General features: G+C 48.2%; 1 protein-coding gene across 3 annotated transcripts in view; it reads left to right on the forward strand.

The window, feature by feature from the left end:
- LOC106744546 (talin-1) overlaps positions 1-14,307 on the forward strand; it is a 50,652-nt gene that overhangs the window by 1,832 nt on the left and 34,513 nt on the right. For all 3 annotated transcript variants that reach the window (XM_014619422.1, XM_014619423.1, XM_014619425.1), the window contains exon 2: positions 8,652-8,800. The gene's annotated coding sequence lies outside the window, so the exon portion shown is untranslated. The remainder of the gene's footprint in view (positions 1-8,651; positions 8,801-14,307) is intronic.

A 14,307-nucleotide genomic window follows, 5' to 3' on the forward strand; every position in this document is an offset into this window, starting at 1 on the left:
GATTAGTTTCGTACAGGAAAAGAGGCATAGCAGACTTGGAAAAATGAATATAAATTTCACGGAAGGAAAAAGAGAGAGATATAGGGGGGGGAGGGGAGAGAGAGAGAGAGAGAGAGACTCGATCAATTCGGCAAAAATAAATATCGTCTCTCCGTGTTTGTTCTTGTCGTTGGAAGCCAATGTGCTCGAGGAATATAATCACGTGCGATACGCCGCATATAAATTAGGATGTGCGCAATTATTAAACACATGTACCGTTGTACACCGTAGTCCCCACGTCTATTAACGAGACACGCGACGAACAGACACGTATTGTCTAGAAATAGTAGACGTATGGAACCACACGATCCATCGAAATATGTTAATACATGAACGACAGCGGCAAGTTTTCCCATCAACTCGTGCGAAACTGTATCGAAACTTTACGTTACATAAATTGCGCGCGAAATATTCTCCTTTGTGAGTCGCCGATATTTTTTTCTTCTCTCAAGTCGAAGTTTCCTATCAAATGTTTAGACTGAATTTAGTAATTTTCTCTCGGTACGCAGCTATTCGATTTACCTGAATCTCTTTTACGAGCTATTAAAACGATTGTTATCATTATCTTATCCGCGCACAGAACGGAGAGATTTTTTTTTACCTCCGTCTAAATTGCGTTCCGACAGGTCGGTGTGTGCGAAAAGTTTCGCTTTCGAATCGTTCATAACCCCGAGAGCCATCTCGAAATATCTCGACGTGGAACTTTCAGTTTTGACCGCGAGAAGTCTGACGTCGAAACGTCCGGGTAACCTGCGCGGCGATATCAGGGCTCGTTGCAACGCGACACTTTGCGTCCATGCACGTCACGTCCTCTCTTGTATCTCGTTAAAAAGGAGACGCTAATTTCCATCCGTTTGCCGGAGATGTCGGCCGGGCGGAGATAAGAAGAAGGAGAAGAAAAGAAAAAGTACGTCGCGTCGCGTAACCGTCGTCCTTCCCGCAACTTCCCGAGGCGCGATACTCGGATTACGCGTTGCCGTTTACGAACAAAGCCCGGTAAAAACGGAAAGTGTAAGTTCCGGTATATGAGAATATACGAGTGGTGTATATAAATAGCGGAGAGCGCGTACGTCCGGTGCGTGTCGTACGCGCACAGTCGGACGGATTCAAAATTAGCAACACGGCCTCCACACGTACGTGACGTACGTGTGCGTATGCACGTGCCATGTGCGACATTCACACATGACTACGGCGTGCTTATCGGCGTGCGTGCATGCGTGTTTCTCCACGAAGTTCGTAATGGACCGCGAAGAAGTCGACCGACTTGCCGTATTTCAACACATGCTCGCGACGATGACGCATAGTCGCGCGAATTCCTGGCGTCATCGTCGCGAGATTATGCACCACGCGACGGGCCTGTGCGGTCCGAAGCGCACGTTGATAATGATAAACCTGAAGGCCGCGTGCATGCACCAACGAATACGTATACCCGACGCACGCACGCACGTGCAGGCAAACATACTCGTATATTTTTCGAACACGACGAGTTTTGTGCACGGGGATAAAAGTCTTCAGTTCGTGTAATGGAATCGGGAGCAGACGAGAACTCGGTGACGACAGAGAAACGATATCTCTGTTATCGCGACCGAAAATATTCGTCCGGACATTCGGCCGCGTTAAAACTCGATTGAGATAACCGGGAACATAATTGATTGAACGGGAATCTCCTGCGGGAATCTTCTGTTCCCACATCCGAGTCTTCATCTGGTCTACAGATAACAGAAAATCAATTACGAAGAATTCTTCCTTGTGTAAATTAGAATTTTTTCTTCTACGTAGAGCGACGTCAAATCTCTGATTTGATTTGATATTTAATGAGAATATCTTGATGCTCAATAAGGTTTTATTCGTATCAGATAAAATAAGAAAAAAATTGTAATTAACAAGGCTTAACATGTTCGAAGTTAAAGATTTTATTTGACGATTAACATTTATTTGACAATTTTTCATAATTTTTTATTTGAGAATCAGCTACTATAAACATATGAAGTTTCCCTTTTATCGCCAATAGTTGAAGAGGAAGAGTGAGAGAAACAGAGAGAAAGAGAGAGAAAAGTAGATTTTTTTTAATTAAAATACTCCGTAGTTTCTTAATTATAGTTATAGGCAGCGTTGCCATCCAATCACTTAAGTCACCTTTTGTCATATTTTTTCTGAGCGGTCTTTAAATTTGTAAAATATAGATTCTATATATATTTTTGCTATATCTCTCAATAAAACGTTCTTAATCTTTCTTTGTTATAAATTTTCAAACTATACTATGAAAAAACCCGCTATATGTCAAGTTATCCAAATATAAATCTGAAAAGATAAAAGTAAGTGTTAAATTTTTGCTTAAATAGTTTTAGTTACTCTCAAAATTTGACAAAAGAATGTCACTTTTGATGTCTTTTGGTCACTATTTTGATGTCTAAGAGGTCAGTCGTCTTTTGTCGCCTTTTCTGCCAAGAAGCAGTCACTATTTCACTTTTTTTCTTCGGTGACTGGATGGTTATAGCGCTGTTATATGCCGTGTATCGCGCTTCCCAATTTTTCACTTATATTCGCGCCGATATTCATCGATCCTCTCGGTTCTTGCTCGAATCCAGATGTAGCACGGATTGATGGAAGACAAAGCTACTGCAGACATTGACTGTCTGAGTAGGTCCTATATAGAAAAGTATCTGCCATTTGTCTCGCGTTAGGGTTACACTTCTTCAGCACGTACGCGCTGCCCGAAACCACTAGACCACGTTACTGAATTCTTAAAATAAGAATATGATATGCCAAGTGCCGCGTCGCGATGTGAATAACGATCTTATCGCAATTTTACCGATTTTACCTATCGATAACGTCATTAATCTATGAATCTCAATTCTAATTACAGACGATGTTCATCAATTCCCCCTCTAAAGATATTAAAATTTCGAAAACGAAACAACTTATGTTATCGCTAAAGGATTCCGTTTATTTTTTCTCTTTTCACTAATAGCTGTTCCGTGTGTAGCCGGCGAGTCTTTTAAGGAACAAAAGTCGCAAATAGACGGCGAGCGAGTCATCCGGGCGAAGATCGCGTTGTAATTCGAGTCAAACACCTCACCGTTAATGTAACGAAGCTCCGAGGGAGACAAATAGCCTCAGATTCACGAAACGACTTTGTAGCTGTAAACCGCTTATCCACCGATCCGCAGTGCCGCCGGTGCCAATTCAGCTTTTAAATCGCGACGCTCGAATTTCTCGGTGTCCCGCGCGCGAACGTAAATTCACACGCGGCCGCTCGCTATCGCTTATTGCCGCACCTGTCCTCCGATATTCCTCTTACTTCGTCATCCCTCCCACCCCCCCCCTCTCTCTCTCTTTCTTTTCCTCTCGACGGTGTCGTTCGTTCAACGGCGAGTTCCAGTCCAGGCTCGTCCGTCCATCTGAGTCCATCCGTCACATTTAATCCAAGAGCGCCCTTGTTTGCGCGGTTTCGGGTTACGGTGCGTCTAATGGATTATCCTTACATTCGCCCCGAGACACCTTCCATCCATCGTGTCATCAGCTCGGATGGACGCGCGCGCGCACGCGCCGAGCATAAAAATAACAGTGATTCCGATATTTACCGAACTTATTAGGAGATTTTACCGAGGTCGACCGAGGGACAACGTATAGAGCGTATCTCTCTCTCTCTCTCTCTCTGCCCTTTTACGCGCGCTCGCAGATGATATTACGAGGCTGTCGTTGCGGGGGACAACTCGATACTTGGAGTATCGAGTGCTCCGGCGGCGATTACCCTTACGTTACACGTTCCTACCCCGCGCGACACACCGACCGACTCCGGATTTTTCACTCACGGGGCCGTTGTTGCGAGACCCGACGCAACGAATTGTTCTTCATCGCGTGAAATACAAAGGGGAGATTCTGTGTTTATTTGTTTGCCTGTTTATTTTTTTTTCACCCCCTCCCCTCCCGCCCGACACGCGGACGCACGCGCTCGTTAGTCGACGAATTGAATTTCCGCGAGAGACGCGACAAAACGAGATCCGCTGTTTGTATCTGAATCTGTGGCATAATTCGCGTGGAATTCGATGAATCTCCCCGGACAGGAAGATCTAGAAAAAAATAATTTTATTTGGAAAAATTATCCGGAAAAAAATAATTCCCGTTGTTCGATGATAAATCCTCGCGCGAAACATCGTATTGCATTGTAGTTCAGATCGTCCTTCATTCTCTATCTTTCTCTCTCTCTCTCTCTCTCGTTTTTTCGTCTCCGCCGCGATAACCTCGTTGCGAACGCGCTAAGTCATTACGGCAAACGAGAATCTTTTTACGAATCGATGCGCTAGGCGGGACAAGACGATTCATTGGATTTATGGCCGTTATGATCCTCGCATAACCTGCGTGTGCAACAACCCCCATTACAGGATTATACGTTACGACTGGTGCGGTGCGCTTTATTAGTTGTCTCTTGTGCCATTTTTACGACGAGATATTTTATTACGCATTATCCGCGACGGTATATTGCGCGGAATCGTTTGTTAGATAACGAGCGGAAGTCTGAAGGACACTTATTTTCTACTTATATTCGTGTATTTCCCGACTATACGCTTTACCCTGATTCTTTTCCTTCTTCGTTCGTTCGCCCGAAAGCTATTCAGCCGACATACTCGTATCAATTTGCGTCTTTAGTTTACAATCCACGGTTACAATCCGGTTTCACTCACGTTGACACAGAGAGCGACACATTTTCTCTCCTCGTCTCATTCCCAACAAGTTGCTCGATTAAAGAATCGTATCGCTAATTACGTGAATAAACGTGTTTACGTTAGCTGCGGGACATTCGGTATCAATCAATTAAGGGAAACGGCAAGGTGCAAAACACTTCGTCAATAGTGACATTGGCTCTCGTGATTCACCCTTAAAACTCATTTGTTGCGCATTCGTTACGTTCGTTCCAGTGGTATCACGATTTCGCGCGAAAATTCGACCGACTTTGAATTTCATCGTCGTGAAATAATTTACCGCGGTAGCGGCGGAAGGACAGATAGGCGACAGGAGGAGGAGGAGGGGGGTTAACAGCGGACTAAACTACGAGATATGCGTAACTAAGAAAGTACATTTGCGCGAAGCAAGAAGTTCTCGGACTGCGAGATTAGGAGCGGTACAATAAATTCGTAACGAGCCGCAACTCGATTTCTGTTCCGTCCTTATTATTTGGTTCTTTCTCTCTCCCTTTCTCCTCTTTCTCTCTCTCCCTTTCTCTCTTTCTCTCGTCATATTGCTTATTTCGTCGTCGTTGTTGTCGACGTCGTATGTTCATAACGCGTATCATAATTTAAGAGACGACTGCTTGGGAGTCGCGCCCACTTGTTTGCATATCGCGCGAGGGGCGAACGGACGCGCGATAATTGACGTGATTGTTAATTTTCCTTCCCGATCGCGCACGCCTCGCTGCAGGAATTTCGAGGGCAAACAAATGTGGCAGAACGAACGGCTCGCCGGTTAAAAGTGTCTGAAAAACGATTCAATGGGTCGAAACGAACCGATCGACATCAATGTTAACGTAAACATATCTGCTTTTGAGGATACTTCGGAACATTTCAATTCACTCGAATACTTGAATGTATTCCTCAGCCCTTAGATCCCTGTACTTTGTGTTTGCGAGGAGGTCAAGAAGCCGCTTCCGAGCGTACAGACTTGTATTGATCCATTAATTCGCTATCGATTCTCAATTTCGGGACGGCCGAGTACAGGAAAAGGAGAGAGAAAGAAAGAAAGAGAGAGAGAGAGAGGCTGTTCGGCGCGGCGTTAATAATCGCGTAAAGAAATTTCGACGGAGGGGCAGGAAGAGGGGGATGGGGAAGGGGTGATAGAAGGTTCGTTAATTAACAGTCATCGCACGGCATTGATCCCAGGCTCGTCACTCTCTCTCTCTCTCTCTCTCGCGCGCGCATCTGCCCGTACAGATATAATCACACAGCAACGCCGCCTAATCCCGGTATGCGGCCGCAATCGAGCGGCATTATCGCTGCTACGATTCCGCTGTTGCGAAATTATAGGGTCGACGGCACGCGGCTGTTGGCATTGTCGCGACTATTGACAGGTCATTGACTGCTTTATAGTTTCGCACAGCCGTAAAAATTTGTCTTTCCTCTCTCTCTCTCTCTCTCTCTCTCTTATTCTAACGCCTTGTCTCCGCAAAAGGGATACAGTTTTCTCTCGGCACAGGTAGCGAACTTTTGAACGAGCGCGAAAGTCACGGATCTCTCTCTTTCTTTGTCTCTTTCTCTCTCTCCCTCTCTTCTTCTCCGAACGAGTTCTCTCATCGCCGCTTCGGATTTTTTAATTAAGAAAGTAACGGCCGAGAGCGCGTCCTTCAGGATGCTCGGGACGTCAACAACAGTCCATCCCCCCGGTCTTCCCACGCGCGTCGTGATAAATTCCATCGGAATAGGCCCAAACGGGAGCGATTCGGGCCTACTTGACACATGCCACACCCCTCGGAGTCGAGTCGGAGACGAGTGACCTCGCCTTTCCGCACCGAACTCGAGGACGGATTCCAGTTCCGCTTCTGGTGCGCACCTAACATCGCCCGCACGTCCCCCGTGCTGCTCAACCCCCTCCTCCCCCCGCGCTGCATAGAATGTCCGTATACGCACGGCGGTTTAGGACAGCAGTGACGGAAGACAGGGGTGGCGTGTACGCGTGTGTGAAATAGAATCTCGAACTCTCATTGCGCGCGTACGTGTATTACGTGTACGTCGGCGGGCCGTGGCGAGAGGCAACGCTGGCGGGAGGGTGGAAGAAAGGGACCAAGAGAGAGGAAGAGGAAGAGGGTGAGAAAGAGAGAGAGAGAGGGAGAGTGGGTGGCGGAGGGTCGAGAAATCGGAACGAGAGGGACGCGGATGTGTGCGTGGGTACATGCAGCCAGCATCAGTGGAGCGTCTCGGCGTCGGAGGCGCCAAAGCGTCGCGGCGCCACCCTCGGCGCCCGCCATAACGCCGCCAGCACTCACCCCCCTTTGCCTGTTTCTCTCCCTCTGTCCCTCACCTCCTCTTTTCCCTCTCCGCTCTTTGCTCGTTCGTCTCTCTATCGAGATCTCGCTCTCGTTCTCTTTCTCTCCCTCTCTCTCACTCTCTCTCTCTCTCTCTCTCTTCCTATCTCTCTCCCTCCGTCTTCGCCGCCGTCGCCACCATCTCCGCTCCCTTTCTCGCGTTCTTCACCGGCGCGCCCGAAATTTGCGAAAATCTTCAAGGCGCCATCTCCCCCTCCTCTCCTATTTCCCTTTTGCCGGGTCGCGTGGTGGAAGAGTCGTTGAGAATTTTTCTGCCAACACGACACCGTTTCTGGAGTTTCTATTTCTTTTTCTGTCCTTCCCGGACGACACGTGCCAGGCATGTTCCATATTGTTGGTGTCGTGCGGTTTCGCGCGAGGGATAGGGTTACTCGGCGGTTGTTTCGCGCGAACTTTGGAGTCGGAGGTCTTTGCGCGACCCCTTGAGGACGAAAGAACTCGCGGCAGAATACAGATATAATAATCGCCGGGAAACTGGACAAATAGCGGCCGGATGGGGTGGTTATAATATCCATACACGTTCTTTGTAATTAATTAATTAATTAATTTAAATTTGTTATGTTGTATTTTCAAATTGGAGGGTTACGTTTATTATTTTTAGTTGGATAATAATAAACAAATAGAATAATAAATAATATTATACAAAGGTGGGAGAAGAGAGAGAGAGAGAGAGAAGGTAAACTAATTTCGCCTCCTATATTCATTTCACCATATCATCTAACAAGTTATAAGATATATTCTACTCTCTAAATTTCTTCGAGTGAAATCCCACTCGAAACTTGAGTGACTACCGAATCACTCGAAAATCGAATGACTTTTCATCCACACAGAGCAATTTCTTCCACTCTGAATCGACGAGTGAATATTTTCAATCGAAACTTTGACGCTCTTAAGGGTAGTTTGCACCTATTTAAATGGCTTATAGACCAGTAAAAGTCTGCTTTGACGATACTATACTTATTAAGTTTTCTTTTTTAAATATTTAATTATATAGATTTGATTTTAATGTTACTTTAAAGCTGTAGACCTCTCGATATTTCAATTATTAAATTCATATGAAAACAACCTATTTTGACACTGAAAACAGCTGAAGACGGAAACAGAAATATCATTAAGAGTAAATTATATTATTAGAGTTGAACGTTTTGTGTTATTTTTAGCTTCCTTGTATTGTATAATTCAAAGTTTAACATAGGGTCAAAATTTCGACTCGGATTTACCGTCACGGGAACAAATTCACTCGAATCAACTAACACTCACTCGATTAAAAATCCACTTTAAGCTTGAGTAAATTTAATATTTACTCTTGTCACTTCTCGAGTAATAGTATTTTCAAAATCGAGTGATTTTTCGTTCATCCCTTATGAGATTTCGCTTCATACTGATAAAAGAATTTGGTAATAGTACTAAGATTTGGTGAATATTTAACGACCAAATATTTGGTTGTGGTAATCAAGCATTTGGTCGGCAAATATTTACCAAATTTTAGTACTTCTTACCAAATCCTGTTTTCAGTGCAAGAAATTTGGCGAGTACGCTCGAATGAGTATCCGAAAACATAATTTTGTCACTTTAGCTTTCAGGTTCGACTGATCGACGAGAAGCGAGAACGAACGAACGCAAATTTTTGGTGCACACCACCAGGGGAGGAGCAGCAGCAACGGCAGTAGTAGTAACAACAGCAGCAACAGCAGTAGCAACGACGTAAAAAGCAACGACGAAGCGGTAAGTATGAAGTGACCGCTTCCGGTACGCAAATCGTATTCACTGCTCACTTTCTCGTCGGGAGAACCTCGTAAAAGAGATCCCGCATCCCTCTCCGTCGCTTCTTCAGCGTGAGTCAGACGAATCGTGAAAGTGCCTGCTATACCCGCGCGATGCCATAAACCCCCTGCTTTCCCTCTTCGTCCGTGCGACCCCCTCAGGGCCCCCGTCCCCGAATTTATCTCTGTTCCGTGTTATATCGAGGCGAGCTTCCTCGCTCTCACCCCTGATGCTCAATATGGAATATTTCTGGGCCATAAGCCCGAAAACATTATACTTAATTGCGACAAATATGGGCCGTAAAATTTGAATAGGCATTTCGAGATCGGTCGGAGGGAAGGGAGGGGTGAGGAGAAGGGCACGAGGATGCACTCACCCCCGTGAGCGCGAGTAATTTGAGGACGTACGAATGCCGCCACGCTTGGATTTTTAATCGAATATCCGGCCAAGTTGAGCCAAGTAGTCGTCGAAAGTTCAGCGAATACAGCAATACAAGTTGCACCCTCCGCGGTATTTCACCTCTTAAAATTCCCCATTGACGATTCTTTTTTTTTTTATTCAACATTAAACGTCGCCGGATGTCCACGTGCCGTCCGATAAAAGATACCGCCTCGTAAGAATACGAGCAAACGGCCCGTCGCAAATGGCGTTAAACGTCGATAGTCTCCCCGCGTTGACCAATTTACTCGTATCTCCCTGAATTATCTTTAATCTCCACTCTGCGGTTCATGCAATCTGCGCATCTGTCCAAACTCGGTAGTTACACAGTTGTTGTATTTCCAACAACAACCACAGCGGGAGGGATCAAACGTTGCTTATTGCGCATTGCCGAACCCGCCTCGTTCGCCTCGTCTTCGATAATTCCGCAACGCGTTGCATGCTGAATGCCGGGGGAACGACTCTTCGAGACGAATTACCTCTTACTATCGTTAAGAATCGAAACTTTTCCTTCTCGATCTGACGGAACTAATTGTTACTCTTTCGCGTTCCCCTTATTCTCTCGCGCACCGACTCTTCGGGATACTCATTGAGCGAGATATATTTATTCCGTTTGAAAGATCGGAATCACGCCGGTACCTCCTTTGGATCGGCGAAAATGCAAATTCCGTCGTGCGATTGAATATTCGACGATGGTAAGAAAAAACGCTCTCTACCCGCGAGAGTCCGAGACTTCGGAGTGCGATATACCGCGCTCGCGCCAGCACGAACGTCAATGGCCCATAGAATGGATAGCGAAACGTTATGGTCCAGACATTTCGGCGCCGAACTTACAGCCGCCTACATTCGAACTGCGAGCTGCAAACAAGCACAGTCCGACGCTCGTTCTACTTGCGCGTAGATTTATACGGCAAGTTGAACGTATGACGTTCGTTGCCACTTTTGATCGTAACTACTGCTGTTGCGGCCGTTTTACACTTTTCTCCGCGTACACATGCAGACGGCACACGTAACTGTTTCCCTGAACATCGTCGATGCGTGTTTCGGAGGGCCACGTTCCGTCCTCCGCCTCGTTACGCTATTAGACAGCGGATAAACGCGGATTACACGATGAATTACTACCGCCGGCGGAGACCGGCATGAGGAATTTTTGCAAACGCGCGCGATATCCCAGCATAAAATTTGCTATAAGGGTGAAAGAGCCCGCGAATTTACCATCGTTCAACACGCCGTCGTGCCGACTGCGAAATGTCACATGGCGCCGTGTAATTTCGGGCCACAAATTAGCTCGCTAGTACGGTGACTGAATTTGTCAACTACAAACTACTAACTCACGCTACTTTAACGGCCGCTTTTACTACTCGACGCGCGAGTCACACACGAGTATAGTAATTCGAGTTATCACGTCGAGTGTCTTTTTCCGAAATTTTCCCAGCATACGCCTAACCGTATTCATGCCACCAGACGCGTTAGTCTCCGTAACACGCATTGAGCGACAACGTATCCTTTCATTTTCTTTTTAATCTTTCTATCTAGACCTTTTTTTCAAACGAACCAAACGCACTTCGCTCCCCGGCGAGTGAACGCACTTTCGAACGCTTCGCGTTGAAACGCGGAGGAAGCATCGCGCGCTCTCTAATAGTTTACGCTTTCGCTCGGTAACAATTTCGCGAGAGGATCCTCCGTATAATTGGCAGCCATAAAACTTTTCCGGCCGTAAATCGTCGGACGAGCGCTGCATTTTCGGGGACTGACCGCACGCGCGAGTACCGGGGGGTAACTCGAATCGACAGGCGCATTGTCAGGCCGATTAATCGAACGATAAGTTTCACCATGTATGGAGAGAGAGTGATTGACGCTACCACGATAAGGGTTGATGGCATATCGAGAGAGAGAGAGAGAGAGAGAGTGGGACAGAGGCGAGTGGGTAGAGCGCGAGATGGCGAACAGAAAGAAAGGCAGGAATATACTTAGGGGGAACACAGATCCTTAATTCATCCCGGACGAAAGCCATCCTCTGTTTTCCATCCCCCCCGCTGTCGAAGCTTGATTTCTGTCATTTCCTCCGTCATGATGCGCAAGGAGCGGACACGTGATACAGATGGACGTCCTTCCGCAGCTTCCCTTGCAAATGCAACTTGTTTACGGGCTAAATGAATCGCCATGGATGTACTGATGCGCGCGTACCGCGCCGATTAGTGTCCTCAATGCGATTTCAGCCGTGAGAAATTCTACTTTAAAAATATTCCCACCACCTTAATAATAGGATATTGAGTTTCGTGCAAAATTTCGTCCCCTTTCTTCAATCAGAACGTACGTATAGCATTTATGCGTTTTAAAATACGATCAAATCCAGTATGCGCCGTTTTGTCCGAGCCGCCATCTCTCTTCGATGGCTGCGCGATTCGTGGAAATTCTGACATTTTTCACCGAAGAACCGATGAATGATGAAAACACGGGACGAGCTTTCGCATCGACCCGGATACTTCGGTTCATTATCACAAATACGCTCGATGACAACTAATCTTCCCGTTTTTTCCCTCGGCTTTAATTTCCTTTCGGTCGGGCAATTTGTTTACGCGGCTTTATTTCGAGTTGAGCCGCGCGTTTATTCGACCACTTTTCCCGGGCCACCGTAAATCCGACGGCGACGACGAAAATATCGGCATCAGCTGTTCGGAAAAATTCGGCTACCCGGTGTTCGATTTTCCGAGTTGGCCGGCGGGCAGAGAACCGGGGAGGGGAGGGGGAGGCGAAAAAGCACGGCGATGTTTTGCAAGCGTTTATGGTCAGCGCTCTCCGATTTTTCCAGAGGAGAGAAGAGCGCGCCGGCTGCATAAATTGCCTGTACATCTCAATTCACCCCCCAGGACGGTGACCATTCTCTTACACGTCGTGCTCCTGAGTGACACTCCCCATCCTCTCGCAGGAGACCTCCTGCCTGCAGACACGCATTATCATCCCTCCGCTTCGTCGCCCCGTTCACCCTCTGGTACACCTCGAGCGACAGGGGTGGGTCTGCGTCGAACCTTTCGCAGCAGCGACTTTGGTAACCGAAGTACACCGGGGGTCTAAGAAAATTACCCCGACCTTGCTGCCGTCGCCGATCGCTTATCGTGCGACGCGATAAGCACTGACGGAATACTCTTATGGACGCTCATTATACATGTAACTCCGTTTTCGGTCCCTGTTCGAGTAAGATAAAAGTAACGATATCTGGACACGTAATACTTAATTCTGGACATTCCTGTCGTTTCGTCTTTCAAATACAAATGTTCAAACTTTCAATATAGAATATATTGTATATATATATATTGAATACATACGAATATTTATGTTTAATGATTAAATATTCGTCTTTAAAGACGAAAGCAACAAGAATGTACAGGCATTGGTATATTTTACTTTAATTTCACACGTGCCCTTCGTTAATAACGAGCGTCGTTCGGGCCGCCGTGCTGGATGTGTACGCGGCGAGACGACGACGACGACGACGCTGAAGAGCCCCCTTCACCCCTTCCGCTCGGTCATTCTGACCGGCGAGCGAGGGGTCTTCGGGCTGGCGACATCATTAGACCGATTTACAACTGCATCCTCTCGGTGATCGTCGTATAAATTTGCGCGGCGTCGCCCCGATTACTGCGATTTAATGCCGTGTGCCCCCCCCCCCCCCCACGTCTGTGTACGTGCACGCGCGCGTACGTACGCACCGCCGCTAAATCTTACCGTGGCAAAGTCGCCCGGCGCAAACACACACCGAGGAAAGGGCGAAAAAGGGCCAACAGAGACGCGTCTCCGTCTAGCGCAATACGACACTCGAATTTCGGAAGGGGCCGGCACACCACGCGCTGCGCACCCCCGCGCGCTCGGCCCCCCTCCGCGCCGTTCTTGCCGGCGCGCGGGGCAGTAGGGGTCGCCGGCGGACGGATTCACCCCTACGAATTGGCGGAGCACGAGGAAGCGGGGCTGCATCGGACCGTCGCCGCCAATCATCGCCGTCCTCGTCCGCCGATACACCCCGGCGTCTGCGCCCTCGGCGACGTCGCGTCGGTTCCCTTCGGCGCCCTCTCGGCACCCTCGGCGGTTCGGGTACCGCGCGCAAGGCCGCAGACCTATCACTTCTTTGGCGACAGCCGTCGGGGTAACATCCTCGTCCTCGCTCTCTACCCTCGCTCCACTGTCCGTCCGTCCGTCCTTCCGTCCCTTCGACCCTTACCAGAACCTCCAGCCGAACCACTCGCGACACGTCCTCTTAGCGTCCGACCTCGCGAGCTTCCTCCGCTTCAGTCCGTCTTCTTTCAAGCGTCCTCGGCTCCCCGCAGTTCGTTGTCTTAGGTTTTCCCTTTATTCTCCCACGTTATTCCCCGTTTCTCTCCTCTCTTCTCCGGTTCATCTTCTATTTTTTTCATTTCCCACGTCCGGTTTCGCGAAGATCAAGTCCCCGCTCGGACGTTCCCGCTTCGACGTCGCAGTGAAGGAGATCGCGCGATCGTTTCGCCCACCGAACGTGCAAAGGGCGCTAGTTCGTTTTAACACCCCCTTCCCCCCTCCCCCCTCGCTGGTCTCCCAGGTAAAGCGCGCACTTTCGTTTCCGTTCGCCGTCTCGCTATCGCCGTCCCTCTCCGAGTCACTTCCGTTCGCGATTTTGGATTCTTCGACTTCCGCCTCGGTCCCTTCCACCGCTTTTCACGCATTAAAATCGTCCTCCGCGCGGGGAAACGCAGCTAACGGTCCAGCACTCTCAATTCTTTCTCGCGCCCGGTCGTTTCTCCACGTTCCCGATCGTCGGGCCGAGGACGCTACGCAGCCGGTCGAGAAGTGCACCGGGCCGCTTCTGCGCGCCGCTTTACTCCTTTCTCGCTCGTCATCGGGAAGAACGCGACCGGTGCGTCATGATCTACGGCTGTCGCGGAGCCCGGAACCCCCCTCGTGCCTTAACTCGTGCCGTCCACGTCGCGACAATAACCGTCCCCGCCTCTTCGGGGACTTGTTTTTGACGATTTTTCGACGCCACTCTGTCGGTCGCCTTG

This window comes from Dinoponera quadriceps, unplaced genomic scaffold, assembly GCF_001313825.1.
Source record: "Dinoponera quadriceps isolate SergipeBrazil2010 unplaced genomic scaffold, ASM131382v1 scaffold1339, whole genome shotgun sequence".
In the NCBI taxonomy this organism is placed as follows: domain Eukaryota; kingdom Metazoa; phylum Arthropoda; class Insecta; order Hymenoptera; family Formicidae; genus Dinoponera; species Dinoponera quadriceps.